General features: G+C 40.8%; 1 protein-coding gene and 1 long non-coding RNA gene across 12 annotated transcripts in view; one reads left to right on the forward strand and one right to left on the reverse strand.

Annotated features, from left to right (window-relative positions):
• The window catches only part of LOC115109617 (F-actin-monooxygenase mical2b-like), a 94,105-nt gene extending 89,940 nt beyond the window's left edge, over window positions 1-4,165 (reverse strand). For 7 of the 10 annotated variants that reach the window (XM_029634741.2, XM_029634740.2, XM_029634742.2 and 4 more), the window contains exon 1: window positions 3,912-4,165. The gene's annotated coding sequence lies outside the window, so the exon portion shown is untranslated. The remainder of the gene's footprint in view (window positions 1-3,911) is intronic. The other 3 variants (XM_029634744.2, XM_029634743.2, XM_029634745.2) reach the window with 2 other exon arrangements.
• LOC115109618 (uncharacterized) lies at window positions 4,154-9,208 on the forward strand. 2 transcript variants are annotated; one of them, XR_010461136.1, is made up of 6 exons: window positions 4,156-4,279; window positions 5,541-5,619; window positions 5,718-5,932; window positions 6,299-6,517; window positions 7,345-7,495; window positions 7,694-9,208. It is a non-coding gene; the product is annotated as an uncharacterized LOC115109618 (long non-coding RNA). The 2 variants fall into 2 exon arrangements; XR_003860534.2 differs by having other exon boundaries at window positions 4,154-4,279; window positions 7,345-9,208.
• Window positions 9,209-15,637: the final 6,429 nt, after the last annotated feature.

The following is a 15,637-nucleotide window of genomic DNA, read 5'->3' on the forward strand; positions in this document are numbered from 1 at the left end:
ATTTCAGTTTGTTACAAAACAAGCAAACTGCTGTGAAATATTGTCAATAACCAAAGATATTGTATTTTCAGCTGATGTACAAAGCTTAAAGTAAAAGATGCAACAAAACGCATAGAAAAGCGCACATAGAAGCAGTAGATCTGTTCTTAGACTTGCTTTCAATGAGAATGATGGATCTATAACTCACATTGTAATGTGAATTTGGTCAGGTTGTCCAAAAAGTTACATACTGCAGCTTTAAAATGGATCACAACGTTTTATTTGCAACTTTAGGTGCAAAACCAATAGCTTTTGCTCATGATGAAAATAAATGGTGTGGTCATCCTCACAAGTCAAGTCAGTTCTTCATGAAAGCAATTCAGTGTGTCCTTTTAGCAACCGAATGCTTCAACCAAACTCTCCTTGAGTCCAACAAATGTCAGCTTTCTGAGAGGGCTATGGTTCAATTCTCATATGAAGACATTTCCTACAAACACAACATTTGAGATATGGGCTAGTGACTAAAATGTTGTGACAAACCTAATCAAATAATATTAATTGTAAACCAATGCACGAAGAAAACATCTATTTAGTGTGATTAGTGACATTTACCATTAAACCCAACCCCAATACCATAACAAAACATGTGTGTGTTTGGGACTTACCATTGAAGACCATGACATTGAAGCCATTAGAACTGCTGTAGCCTAATGGTTTGCTTGAAAATATGCTCCAGAATGCTCAGGACCTCAGACTGGGGAAAAGGTTCACCTTCAAAACAGGACAACGACTACACACAGCCAAGACAACACAGGAGTGGCTTCCGGACAAGTTTCTGAATGTCCTTGAGTGGCCTAGCCAGAGCCCAGACTTGAACATCTCTGGAAAGACCTGAAAATAGCTGCAAGGCTCCCCATCCAACCTGACAGAGCTTGAGAGCATCTGCATAGAAGAATGGGAGAAACTCCTCAAATAAAGGTGTGCCAAGCTTGTAGTATTATACCCAAGAAGACTCAAGGCTGTAATCACTGCCAAAGTTGCTTCAACAAAGAACTGAGTAAAGAGTCTGAATACTTATGAAAAACTGAAATATCACATTTCTAAACATTTCTAAAAACAAGTTTATTTGTCATTATGGGGTATTGTGTGTAGATTGTTTTATTTAACTAGGCAAGTCAGTTAAGAACAAATTTTATTCTACACCGTCCAAACCCTCCCTTAACCTGGACGACACTGGTCCAATTGTGTGCCGCCCTATGGGACTCCCGATTATGGCCGGTTGTGATACAGCCTGGGATCAAACCAGGGCCTGAACTGATGCCTATTGCACTGAGATGCAGTGCCTTAGACCGCTGCGCCACTCAGGAGCATTGACTGAAAAGCAATTGAATCCATTTTAGAATAAATCTGTAACGTAACAAAATGTAGACTACTTTCAGAATACACTATGTGCATTATGTGGTGCTTTGCGACATACAATGTCCAAAAGTTATCTAGTAAAACACACAAGCAATCACAGTAATAATACTGTAAAAGGAAAACGTCCATCTCCCGCTCACACGCTTCTATCTGTATGAATATTTTGGTCTCTGTCAACATTCCCTGAATATATATTGGCCTCTGACAGAAACCCATCCGGTTCAACAGTGACACTGACACCACTAGCTTCTGGTGTATTTTTGTCTTGCCTCAGGGCTGATATGCAGGCACAGCCCTTATAAGACACTTATAAGTGACAGGAAGTAGTGAGACCTTGTGTAACTGTTTTTTTGTCTCCCTCGAATGGGCAAGGGAGAGATTATTCTGAAAAACTCACATGAAAAAGGTAGAAGATTAACATATCTGCTGTAACAATGGGAATAAGGCCCTTATAGAAAAAAATCCTTTGGCCATTGAGAGGGCTCAGGATTAAAGTCAAATTGGCAGGAACTACTGTACATCCAGTAAGAGCCAGGTTCTGCTCCCAGGAAATCTTGACCTGGAATACAATCATATCATTTGAGATGGTTTTGGTTCCAACCACTGTCTTTGTGAGACGCTGAGTATGTGAACGGATGATCTCTACATGTGTATGTGACAGTATAACTTTTGTCCGTCCCCTCGCCACTCGAACCAGGGACCCTCTGCACACATCAACAACTGCCTCCCACGAAGCATCGAACCACAAAAGCCACAGCCCTTGCAGAACAAGGGTAACAACTACTTCAAGGCGAGTGACGTCACCGATTGAAACGCTATTAGCGCGCACCACCGCTAACTAGCTAGCCATTTCACATCGGTTACATGTAGTTCCCACCGTGAAGCATGGAGGATGGTGTGGGGGTGCTTTGCAGGGGACACTGTTGGTGATTTATTTAGAAATCAATGCACACTTAACCAGCATGGCTACCACAGCATTCTGCAGCGATACGCCGTCCCATCTTGTTTGCGCTTAGTGGGACTATCATTTATATTTCAAAAGGACAATGACCCAACACACCTCCAGGCTGTGTAAGGGCTATTTGACCAAAGATACTGATGGAATGCTGCATCAGATGACCTGGCCTCAACCCAATTGAGATGGTTTGGGATGAGTTGGACCGAAGAGTGAAGGAAAAGCAGCCAACAAGCGCTCAGCATATGTCGGAGGAAACACCGTTCAACTGGGTTCAACTGGGGTCAGCCTGCAGGCACCCGGCCCGCCATAAGAGTCATTAGGGCCCGATGAGCAAATTAAAGCCCCCCTTTCCTAACCAATTGTGCGCTGTCCTATGGGACTCCCGGCCACTTGTGGCTTAACTCTAACGGGTTAGCCACCTAGCTAACGGGTTAGCCACCTAGCTAGAATTCATAACATCTCGTTTTGCAAATTCGTAACATAGAATAGGAATTGTAATTCGTAATGTGATGACATCCACAAATTAATACATGCCATATGAAACATAAAATATTTTGCTAAATGGAGTGTCTCAAATGTATATACAGAAAAATACAAAATTCTCTGAGACCAGGTTGTCAGAGATGTTACTCAGATCAAATTGATGACTGTAGGCTATTTCAATAGTTTAGTGTCTAAAATAATCATACATGCACCATAGAAAACACTTGATTTTGCAGTAACAGTGCAGGGCCCCATATGCACACATCACCCCTAGTAAAATATGGATCATGATATTTTTAAACTAGGACTGTGCAGTGGTGGAAAAGTACTCAATTGTCATACTTGAGTAAAAGTAAAGATGCCTTAATAGAAAATGACTTAAGTAAAAGTGAGTCACCCAGTAAAATACTACTTGAGTAAAAGTCTAAAAGCATCTGGTTTTAAATGTAATAAGGTACAGTGGTGGAATAAGTACTAAATTATCATACTTCATAGTTAAAGTAAATGCTTTACATCAAATTTCTTATATTCAGCAAACCATACGACACGATTTTTGTGTTTTTAATTTTTTTTGTACGGACAGACATGGGCACACTCCAACACTCATACATAATTTACAAACTCCGTATTTGTGTTAATGGAGTCCGCCAGAGCAGAAGCAGTAGGGATGACAATGCGTTATCTTGATAAGTGCGTGAATTGGACCATATTGCTGTCCTGCCTGAGCATTTGAAAAGTAACGAGTACTTTTGGGTGCCAGGAAAAATGTATGGGAGTAAAAAGTACACATTTTCATTAGGAATCCGGTGGAGTAAAAGTAACAGTTGTCACAAATATAAAAGTACAGATGCCGCAAAAAAACTATTTCAGTAAAAAGGTTTTGCATTACTACTTAAGTACTTTACACCACTGGGACTGTGTAACCAAACACTATTTATACAGTATTCAGAATCCGATAGCATCTCCCAATAAATGTATAAATATTTCAGTTGCACGCTTTGAACAGAAATAATACGAGCTAAAGTTGAATAGAACACACAGGCAATGCATGTTTAAAGTGTTAAAAACTCACCTGAATAGTCGGTGTCGTACACTAACGCTCAAATGAGAAACAGACTGTCATTCACTGACATCTGTGTGTCAATTGAAACGAACTTCAAAATGACAGCTGTCCTAATCAAAACGCCTTGTTTTATCCAGAATAAACAACGTTTCCACCGAGCAATAAACTTCAAGGTATCCAACTTCTATCTCAGTCAGTTGACTACTGAAAATGTTATGAAGTTGTAGCCGACAAACCGGAGCCGGATAAAGCCTGACAAAGTCTTTAGAGGAGGTGCTACGGAGTTATGACGTCCAATGAGAAGCTGAGCGATAACCTTGGAGCGTAAATTTGCTGCCAAACGAATCCTCGGATCAACTGTGAGCAACTTTCTCCCTGTAAGTAGACCTCTAAAAACATTTTGGTACCTAATGCATTGGAGAATAAATTGAGGAATAGTTCATGCATTATGTTGTCTAGCATAATAAAGAAGTTGCACAATTTGTCGTGACCGTCTTGACAGTGGATAACATGTGACAATAGATGCCCAAGGCAGCCCCAAATAGTTAACTCCAAGGAGTCAATGTCAATAGACAGGATAGACATAATAAGAACGCACTCACACACACGCGCGCCCTTCTCCACATTGCAGGGTATTTTATTGCCCTGAGACAGCTATGCTTTTGGACGACTTCAGTTACAGAGAGCGAGCAAACCCTCCACACACTGACATAACAAATTAGGGCTTCGGAATGACAAACCAGCCTCTTAGTAAAGTGAACCTAGATGATCAAGGAGCTAACATTTATAACCTGCCACAATAGCCTATGATAAGTACATCTCCAGGATGTATCACAACCGGCAGTGATTAGGAGTCCCATAGGGCGGCGCACTTTTGGCCAAGCGTCGTCCGGGTTTTGCCGGTGTAGGCCGTATTTGTAAATAAGAATTGGTTTTTAACTGACTTGCCTTGTTTTATTTTTTATTTTATTTAACATCCCAAGACAGGGCCTAAGGGGCCTCTGTGAGTGTTTAAGAGTGAGTTATCCCATACATTTGGAAAACAGGCCCTATGGAAACATATCGTAAAAATAATATTTTCTATGATAATTTGATTGTGCAAAAAAAAAAAAAATGTTTTGTTGAATTTTCAAACGGAATCCGAGACTGATCATATGCCGTTGACTCGATGTGTGGAAACATAGGATTAGCTGGCCATCTACAGGACAAAAGGTGCTATTGCAAATCCATAACAACTTGGTCAACGTCTCTCTCTGCCAGTGGCGGCTGGTGGGAGGAACTATAGGAGGATGGGCTCATTGTAATGGCTGGAACAGAGTTAATGGAACGGAGACAAGCATGTGGTGTCTATATCTTTGATGTGTTTGACACCGTTCCATTTACTCTGTTTCAACCATTACAATGAGCCCATTCTCCTATAGCTCCTCCCACCAGCCTCCACTGCTCTATGCGTTATATGCTACAAATATTATTATTATAAAAAAATATATTTTATTTTTATTATTATAAAATGTCAAATTACAAATGAACAACAAAAAAACATAGGACATCACCTTACATATTTTCCTCTGAAGAAACATAAAATAACATTAAAATAACATTATGAATGTATTTTTATGTATTATATTTCTTATCCAGCAGGGGGCAACCTGCTAACATAAATTGTGCATCTATCTTGACATGTTCTTCAAAACACAAATGAGATTTCATTAATTGAGTAAGTCCTGAAAGTATTGCTTTGTATATAGAATTCAATTCTTTATAATGTACTGGAAAGTTATATGTTTCTGAGAACTTTCTATATCGCCCGAGCAGATCCACAGATGATGCTATCTCTATTGCACTCAACACTGCCCTTTCCAACTTGGAAAAAAGGAACACCTACGTGAGAATGCTACATTGACTACAGCTCAGCGTTCAACACCATAGAGCCCTCAAAGCTCATCACTGAGCTAAGGACCCTGGGACTGAACACCTCCCTCTGCAACTGGATCCTGGACTTCCTGATGGTCTGCCCCCAGGTGGTAAGGGTAGGTAACAACACATCTGCCATGCAGATCTTCAACACATGGGCACCTGAGGGGTGCGTGCTCAGTCCCCTGTACTCCTGTTCACCCATGACTGTATTCTATACTATCTATTGCATCTTAGCCTATGCTGCTCTGACATTACTCATCCACATATTTATATATTCTCATTCCATACCTTTACTTAGATTGTGTGTATTAGGTATTTGATGTGAATTTGTTAGATATTGCTTGTTAGATATTGCTGCACAGAATTAGAATTAGATATTGCTGTCAGAATTAGAAGCATAAGCGTTTTGCTACACTCGCAATGACATCTGCTAAACACATGTATGTGACCAATAAAATTTGATTTGACTCTATGCCCAGGCACGACTTCAACACCATCATTAAGTTTGCTGACGACACAACAGTGGTAGGCCTGATCCCAGACAACAAGGAGACAACCTATAGGGAGGAGGTCAGAGACCTGGCCATGTGGTACCAGGATAACAACCTCTCCCTCAACATGATCAAGACAAAGAAGATGATTGTGGACTACAGGAAAAGGAGGACAGAGTACGCCCCCATTCTCATCGACGGGGCCTGGTATGGCAGTGATGCCCCCCCCCCCTCCCCCATCCCCTCTTTTACGCTGCTGCTAGTCTCTGGTTATTATCTAGGCATAGTCACTTTAACTCTACCTACATGTACATATTACCTCAATTACCTCGACTAACCTGTGCCCCTGCACATTGACTCGGTACTGGTACCCCCTGTATATAGCCTCCCTACTATTATTTTACTGCTGCTCTTTAATTATTATTATTATTATTTTTTTTACTTTTCTATTTTTTACTAAACACTTATTTTTCTTATAACTACATTGTTGGTTAAGAGCTTGTAAGTAAGCTTTTCACTGTAAGGTCTACTATACCTGTTGTATTTGGTGCATGTGACAAATACAATTCGATTTGATTTGAAGAGAGTATATTTCCTTCTTTGTCAAATAAATCAAGCACAAATATATTTCTTTCAAATCACCTAGGAAAGAACAAAGACTTGGTTTTTACAACAATATCTTTGTTGTTCCACAGAAGTGCCTGGCTATTCTCGTTTGTGTTTTGTTGGGTAATCTCTACCTGCACATTCATCTTCTGCCAATCTACCATTCCAGTGTTTAGTTGCTATATTGTAATTACTTCGCCACCATGGCCTATTTATTTCATTTGCACTCACTGTATATAGACTTTTTGTTTTCTTTTGTTCTACTGTATTATTGACTGTATGTTTTGTTTATTCCATGTGTAACTCTGTGTTGTTGTATGTGTCGAATTGCTACGCTTTATCTTGGCCAGGTCGCAGTTGCAAATAAGAACTTGTTCTCAACTAGCCTACCTGGTTAAATATTTTTTTTTTTTAAATGATGTCCTCAGATAAAGAGAGCTATGAAACCTACATATGAAGAGGTCCCAATGAATAGCAGTGGTTCTCAGTCCTGGGGACTCAAAGCGGTGCACATTTTTATTTTTGCCTCAGCACTGCACAGCTGACTCAAATTATCAACTCATCATCAAGCTTCAAGTGGTATTTATGTATTCATTTGTGATGCTTTCCTTGATATGATCCTGTTATTGTCACGTGCTACACATGCACACGTGTGCCCATGCATCTAACAAATCATGATAACAATGGATTGATATCAGGGATATTATACTTTGGTAATCCACAATGACCTGATGATGTAAAAGTCTAATAATTACATTGTCTTCCATATTCCTACAGATACCTTGTAACTGGAGATTCCTTCAAAATGATTGCCTACAGTTAACGTGCAGGGCACTGCAAGGTTGGGTGTCCAGGGCCATCTGTGACTTCCTGCTGGAGGAATACAGGTGTGTGAAGGCTACCTGTGTCCTGCATAACTTCATGAGGATGGACAGGAGGGGATCTGCAGGAGGGGTTCTGCAGCTCGAGTCTGCTGCTCTGCAGGATGTTTCAAGGATGGAGTTTCCAACAACTCAGCAAGAGGAAATCCGTGTGAGGGAGATCTTCACCTCATACTTCTTCGAAGAGGGTGCTGTTCCCTGGCAACACCATAGACTACACTATGCACAACCAAAGACTCTTTTAAGAGTCATTGACATTGCATTAAGATTATTATTCTATTTACTTAGCTATGTTTACATTTACATTAAATTTAAGTCATTTAGCAGACGCTCTTATCCAGAGCGACTTACAAATTGGTGCGTTCACCTTAAGACATCCAGTGGAACAGCCACTTTACAATAGTGCATCTAAATCTTTTAAGGGGGGGGGGGGTGAGAAGGATTACTTTATCCTATCCTAGGTATTCCTGAAAGAGGTGGGGTTTCAGGTGTCTCCGGAAGGTGGTGATTGACTCCGCTGTCCTGGCGTCGTGAGGGAGTTTGTTCCACCATTGGGGGGCCAGAGCAGCGAACAGTTTTGACTGTTTTGTTTTGAATGTTAACTGCAGTTATTCAATTCCCAGTTTCTCTCTCTTTGAGTCCTACTTCTCAGGTGAGGGTACTGTTTAGGTAAGGGTGTGACGTCTGTACAAAAACAAAACGGGCTATTTTAAATAATCCATATTGAAAAAATGGAGAACAATTAGACACCCTATAACCCACACCTGCACACTCATGTATCAATCTGATTGATGAACTGACTGTGTTGTGCAGTAAGCAGACTTGACTGTATAACTGTGGCTCTGTACACCTTCAAAGAATAGGCAAGAGGGCAACCATGGAGAATAATAAGACACTTTATTATTTCTATAACTACGCTATAATGTTTGTCCTCGTGTGTCCGTTCATGTTTTTCTGCAAAGAGTACTCTGCAGCCACTTAGTGTGGTGTGTTCACACTGATTCCTGTTGAACATTTTCTCAATAACGGTCTCTCTCCTTCACTTCATCCCTCTTCTCCCTAAATCCTTTAGTTTATATCAGCTGTGTCGGGGAACCCCTCCCGCATCTGAGCTGGCTACATAGAGGGCACTTGGTCAGGTCAACAGGAAGTATTATTAAAGAGATGCTTCACATTGGGATTACTGCATCTATCTGTATTTCAGAGTTAATGATCGAAGGTCAGTTTTGCATTTCACCTCCTGATGCTTATGATTACACCTCTCGCCACATCTTTCTTCCTCTGTTTTTATAGTGCACAACAGATGTGCTTTGAAGTACAGATTGAACTTGTATTTATAGTATTATATTTATGCATGTATTTATAACACTTGATAATGAACTTCTTTCAATAAAGCGTTTCATATTCTCTACTAGTTGAAATTAAGTCTCATTTGATGAAATACTACACCTATCCTGTGTTTATCAGATCAATGCAGATGAAGGGAATTAGATATTAAGATGAACTGGTTTTAGAGTATTAACATGATGCATAGGAAGTGTAGTGTACTGTTTAAAAAAATATTCTGTATATATGAATTACAAATCAGTCTTTTAACTAGTTAAATTTGGATAAGAGCGTCTGCTAAATGACTTAAATGTTAAATGTAAATGTAAATCCTGTTTCTAGTCTATTAGTTACAATGTGTAACCATTGATTGGTAAACACTGAAGTGTATAATTGTAATACATACATTCAGACGGTGTTATTCAAAGACTGGAATTTGATACGACTGAAAAATGATCTAAAAGACATTCATACCTGAACTGCACCTTTAATTGCCAAGGTAGAGTACATGATCAATGAATATATGAAATGTACAGGCTACCAATCTCATGCTTGGTATTAACTACATGTATATACGACTAGCATCCTTGGCACAAAGTTATATTCTACTCAATCCATAGGCTTCATTAATGTCATTTAGACGGTTTTGAAGTTGATACAACTGGTTAATGATAGCTGAGGTTCATAGCCAGGTTCTGAACTAATATGTATACCAAATGTTTGGGTCAAATCACCGATAGGCTAGATACAGTTGAAGTCGGAAGTTTACATACACCTTAGCCAAATACATTTAAACTCAGTTTTTCACAATTCCTGACATTTAATTCTAGTAAACATTCCCTGTTTTAGGTCAGTTAGGATCACCACTTTATTTTAAGAATGCGAAATGTCAGAATAATAGTCGAGTGATTTATTTCAGTTTTTATTTCTTTCATCACATTCACAGTGGGTCAAAGTTTGCATACACTCAATTAGTATTTGGTAGCATTGCCTTTAAATTGTTTAACTTGGGTCAAACGTTTCAGGTAGCCTTCCACAAGCTTCCCACAAAGTGGGTGAATTTTGGCCCATTTCTCCTGACAGAGCTGGTGTAACGGAGTCAGGTTTGTAGGACTCCTTGCTCGCACACAATTTCAGTTCTGCCCACAACCTTTCTATAGGATTGAGGTCAGGGCTTTGTGATGGCCACTCCAATATCTTGACTTTGCTGTCCTTAAGCCACAGATTTGGAAGTATGCTTGGGGTCATTATCCATTTGGAAGACCCATTTGCGACCAAGCTTCAACTTCCTGACTGATGTCTAAAGATGTTGCTTCAATATATCCACATTTTCCCTCGTGATGCCATCTATTTTGTGAAGTGCATCAGTCCCTCCTGCAGGAAAGCACCCTGACAACATGATGCTGCCACCCCCGTGCTTCACGGTTGGGATGGTGTTCTTCGGCTTGCAAGCTTCCCCCTTTTTCCTCCAAACATAACGATGGTCATTATGGCCAAACGGTTCTATTTTTGTTTCATCAGACCAGAGGACATTTCTCCAAATAGTACGATCTTTGTTCCCATGTGCAGTTGCAAACTGTAGTCTGGCTTTTTTTATGGCGTTTTGGAGCAGTGGCTTCTTCCTTGCTGAGCGGCCTTTCAGTTTATGTCAATATAGGCCTTGTTTGACTGTGGATATAGTGACTTTTGTACCTGTTTCCTCCAGCATCTTCACAAGGTTCTTTACTGTTGTTCTGGGATTGATTTGCAATTTTCGCACCAAAGTACGTTAATCTCTAGGAGACAGAACGCGTCTCCTTCCTGAGCGGTATGACTGCTGCGTGGTCCCATGGTGTTTATACTTGCGTACTATTGTTTGTACACATAAACGTGGTACCTTCAGGCATTTGGAAATTGCTCCCAAGGATGAACCAGACTTGTGGAGGTCGACAATTTTCTTTCTGAGGTCTTGGATGATTTCTTTTGATTTTCCCATGATGTCAAGCAAAGAGGCAATGAGTTTGAAGGTAGGCCTTGAAATACATCCACAGGTACACAATTGACTCAAATGATGTCAATTAGCCTATCAGAAGCTTCTAAAGCCATTACATAATTTTCTGGGATTTTCCAAGCTGTTTAAAGGCACAGTCAACTTAGTGTATGTAAACTTCTGACCCACCGTAATTGTGATACAGTGAATTATAATAAATAATCTGTCTGGAAACAACTGTTGGAAGAATTACTTGTGTCATGCACAAAGTAGATGTCCTAGCCGGCTAGCCAAAACTATAGTTTGTTAACAAGAAATTTGTGTTACACCTGAAACCCCACCTCTTTCAGGAATACCTAGGATAGGATAAAGTAATCCTTCTCACCCCCCCCCCCCCCCTTAAAAGATTTAGATGCACTATTGTAAAGTGGCTGTTCCACTGGATGTCTTAAGGTGAACGCACCAATTTGTAAGTCGCTCTGGATAAGAGCGTCTGCTAAATGACTTAAATGTAAATGTTGTGTAGTGATTGCAAAACAAGTTTTAATGACTTTAATCCATTGCACTATAAGCAAGAACACAAACTCAGAAACAAACTCAGAAAAAAACGGCCATTTTTTCAGAACCCTGTCTTTCAAAAAGAATGAGTAAAAATCCAAATATCTTCACAGATCTTATTTGTAAAGGGTTTAAACACTGTTTCCCATGCTTGTTCAATGAACCATATGGAATTAATGAACATGCACCTGTGGAACGGTCGTTAAGTTAGGGGGAGTGATGAGCTCTACAGCAGTCTCACAACTCAATCGCTGGTTGAAAACTGTTTTCTGACCCTCCCAAAAGATAGAATTTGTAGATAATTGACCCTCTTTCTGAGCCTCACCCACAAACAGGACCAAGCCTGACCTGCTGAGGAGTGACGGACTCCATCCAAGCTGGAGGGGTGCTCTCATCTTATCTAACAACATAGACAGGGCTCTAAATCCTCTAGCTCCACAATGAAATAGGGTGCAGGCCAGGCAGCAGGCTGTTAGCCAGCCTGCCAGCATAGTGGAGTCTGCCACTAGCACAGTCAGTGTAGTCAGCTCAGCTATCCCCATTGAGACCGTGTCTGTGCCTCGACCTAGGTTGGGCAAAACTAAACATGGCGGTGTTTGCCTTAGCAATCTCACTAGGATAAAGGCCTCCTCCATTCCTGTAATTATTGAAAGAGATCATAATACCTCACATCTCAAAATAGGGCTACTTAATGTTAGATCCCTTACTTCAAGGGCAATTCTAGTCAATGAACTAATCACTGATCATAATCTTGATGTGATTGGCCTGACTGAAACATGGCTTAAGCCTGATGAATTTACTGTGTTAAATGGGGCCTCACCTTCTGGCTACACTAGTGACCATATCCCCTGTGCATCCCGCAAAGGCATGCTGTCCGGTCCTCTGGCAGTCTCTATGGGGGTGCCACAGGGTTCAATTCTCGGGCCGACTCTTTTCTCTGTATATATCAATGATGTTGCTCTTGCTGCGGGCGATTCCCTGATCCACATCTACGCAGACGACACCATTCTATATACTTTCGGCCCGTCATTGGACACTGTGCTATCTAACCTCCAAACGAGCTTCAATGCCATACAGCACTCCTTCCATGGCCTCCAACTGCTCTTAAACGCGAGTAAAACCAAATGCATGCTTTTCAACTGATCGCTCCCTGCACCCGCATGCCCGACTAGCATCACCACCCTGGATGGTTCCGACCTTGAATATGTGGACATCTATAAGTACCTAGGTGTCTGGCTAGATTGCAAACTCTCCTTCCAGACTCACATCAAACATCTCCAATCGAAAATCAAATCAAGAGTCGGCTTTCTATTCCGCAACAAAGCCTCCTTCACTCACGCCGCCAAGCTTACCCTAGTAAAACTGACTATCCTACCGATCCTCGACTTTGGCGATGTCATCTACAAAATGGCTTCCAACACTCTACTCAGCAAACTGGATGCAGTCTATCACAGTGCCATCCTTTTTGTTACTAAAGCACCTTATACCACCCACCACTGCGACTTGTATGCTCTAGTCGGCTGGCCCTCGCTACATATTCGTCGCCAGACCCACTGGCTCCAGGTCATCTACAAGTCCATGCTAGGTAAAGCTCCGCCTTATCTCAGTTCACTGGTCACGATGGCAACACCCATCCGTAGCACGCGCTCCAGCAGGTGTATCTCACTGATCATCCCTAAAGCCAACACCTCATTTGGCCGCCTTTCGTTCCAGTACTCTGCTGCCTGTGACTGGAACGAACTGCAAAAATCGCTGAAGTTGGAGACTTTATCTCCCTCACCAACTTCAAACATCAGCTATCCGAGCAGCTAACCGATCGCTGCAGCTGTACATAGTCTATTGGTAAATAGCCCACCCATTTTCACCTACCTCATTCCCATACTGTTTTTATACTGTTTTTTATTTATTTACTTTTCTGCTGTTTTGCACACCAATATCTCTACCTGTACATGACCATCTGATCATTTATCACTCCAGTGTTAATCTGCAAAATTGTAATTATTCGCCTACCTCCTCATGCCTTTTGCACACATTGTATATAGACTGCCCCTTTTTTCTACTGTGTTATTAACTTGTTAATTGTTTACTCCATGTGTAACTCTGTGTTGTCTGTTCACACTGCTATGCTTTATCTTGGCCAGGTCGCAGTTGCAAATGAGAACTTGTTCTCAACTAGCCTACCTGGTTAAATAAAGGTGAAAAAAAAAAAAAAAACGATAGTAAATTTCAATTTACAAAAAAAAAAGACTTTTTCGTCTTTTGAGCTAATAATAGTCATGAAATCTATGCAGCCTACTCAATCACTTTGTATAGCTACTGTTTACAGGCCTCCTGGGCCATATACAGCGTTCCTCATTGAGTTCCCGGAATTCCTATCGGACCTTGTAGTCATAGCAGATAATATTCTAATCTTTGGTGACTTTAATATTCACATGGAAAAGTCCACAGACCCACTCCAAAAGGCTTTCGGAGCCATCATCGACTCAGTGGGTTTTGTCTCTGGACCTACTCACTGTCACAGTCATACTCTGGACCTACTCACTGTCACAGTCATACTCTGGACCTAGTTTTGTCCCATAGAATAAATGTTGTGGATCTTAATGTTTTTCCTCATAATCCTGGACTATCGGACCACCATTTTATTACGTTTGCAATTGCAACAAATAATCTGCTCAGACCCCAACCAAGGAACATCAAAAGTCGTGCTATAAATTCACAGACAACACAAAGATTCCTTGATGACCTTCCCTCTGTCTACCCAAGGACGTCAGAGGACAAAAATCAGTTAACCACGTAACTGAGGAACTCAATTTAACCTTGCGCAATACCCTAGATGCAGTTGCACCCCTAAAAACTAAAAACATTTCTCATAAGAAACTAGCTCCCTGGTATACAGAATACCCGAGCTCTGAAGCAAGCTTCCAGAAAATTGGAACGGAAATGGCGCCACACCAAACTGGAAGTCTTCCAACTAGCTTGGAAAGACAGTACCGTGCAGTTTCGAAGAGCCATTACTGCTGCTCGATCATCCTATTTCTCCAACTTAATTGAGGAAAATAAGAACAATCTGAAATTCCTTTTTGATACTGTCTCAAAGCTAACTAAAAAGCAGCATTCCCCAAAAGAGGATGGCTTTCACTTCAGCAGTAATAAATTCATGAACTTCTTTGAGGAAAAGATCATGATTATTAGAAAGCAAATTACAGACTCCTCTTTAAATCTGCGTATTCTTTCAAAGCTCAGTTGTCCTGAGTCTGCACTACTCTGCCAGGACCTAGGATCAAGAGAGACACTCAAGTGGTTTAGTACTATATCTCTTGACACAATGATGAAAATAATCATGGCCTCTAAAACTTCAAGCTGCATACTGGACCCTATTCCAACTAAACTACTGAAAGAGCTGCTTCCTGTGCTTGGCCCTCCTATGTTGAACATAATAAGCAGCTATCTATCTACCGGATGTGTACCAAACTCACTAAAAGTGGCAGTAATAAAGCCTATATTGAATCTTCCATTTCTCTAATTTACTTTTAGAAAAGGCTGTTGCGCAGCAACTCACTGCCTTCCTGAAGACAAACAATGTATACAAAATGCTTCAGTCTGGTTTTAGACCCCATCAGAGCACTGAGACTGCACTTGTGAAGGTGGTAAATTACCTTTTAATGGCATCAGACCGAGGCTCTGCATCTGTCCTTGTGCTCCTAGACCTTAGTGCTGCTTTTGATACCATCGATCACCACATTCTTTTGGAGAAATTGGAAACCCAAATTGGTCTGCACGGACAAGTTCTGGCCTGGTTTAGATCTTATCTATCGGAAAGATATCAGTTTGTCTCTGTGAATGGTTTGTCCTCTGATAAATCAACTGTAAATTTCAGTGTTCCTCAAGGTTCCATTTTACGATCACTATTGTTTTCACTATATATTTTACCTCTTGGGGATGTCATTCGAAAACATAATGTTAACTTTCACTGCTATGCGGATGACA

The sequence above is a fragment of the Oncorhynchus nerka genome, linkage group LG25 (assembly GCF_034236695.1).
Source record: "Oncorhynchus nerka isolate Pitt River linkage group LG25, Oner_Uvic_2.0, whole genome shotgun sequence".
In the NCBI taxonomy this organism is placed as follows: domain Eukaryota; kingdom Metazoa; phylum Chordata; class Actinopteri; order Salmoniformes; family Salmonidae; genus Oncorhynchus; species Oncorhynchus nerka.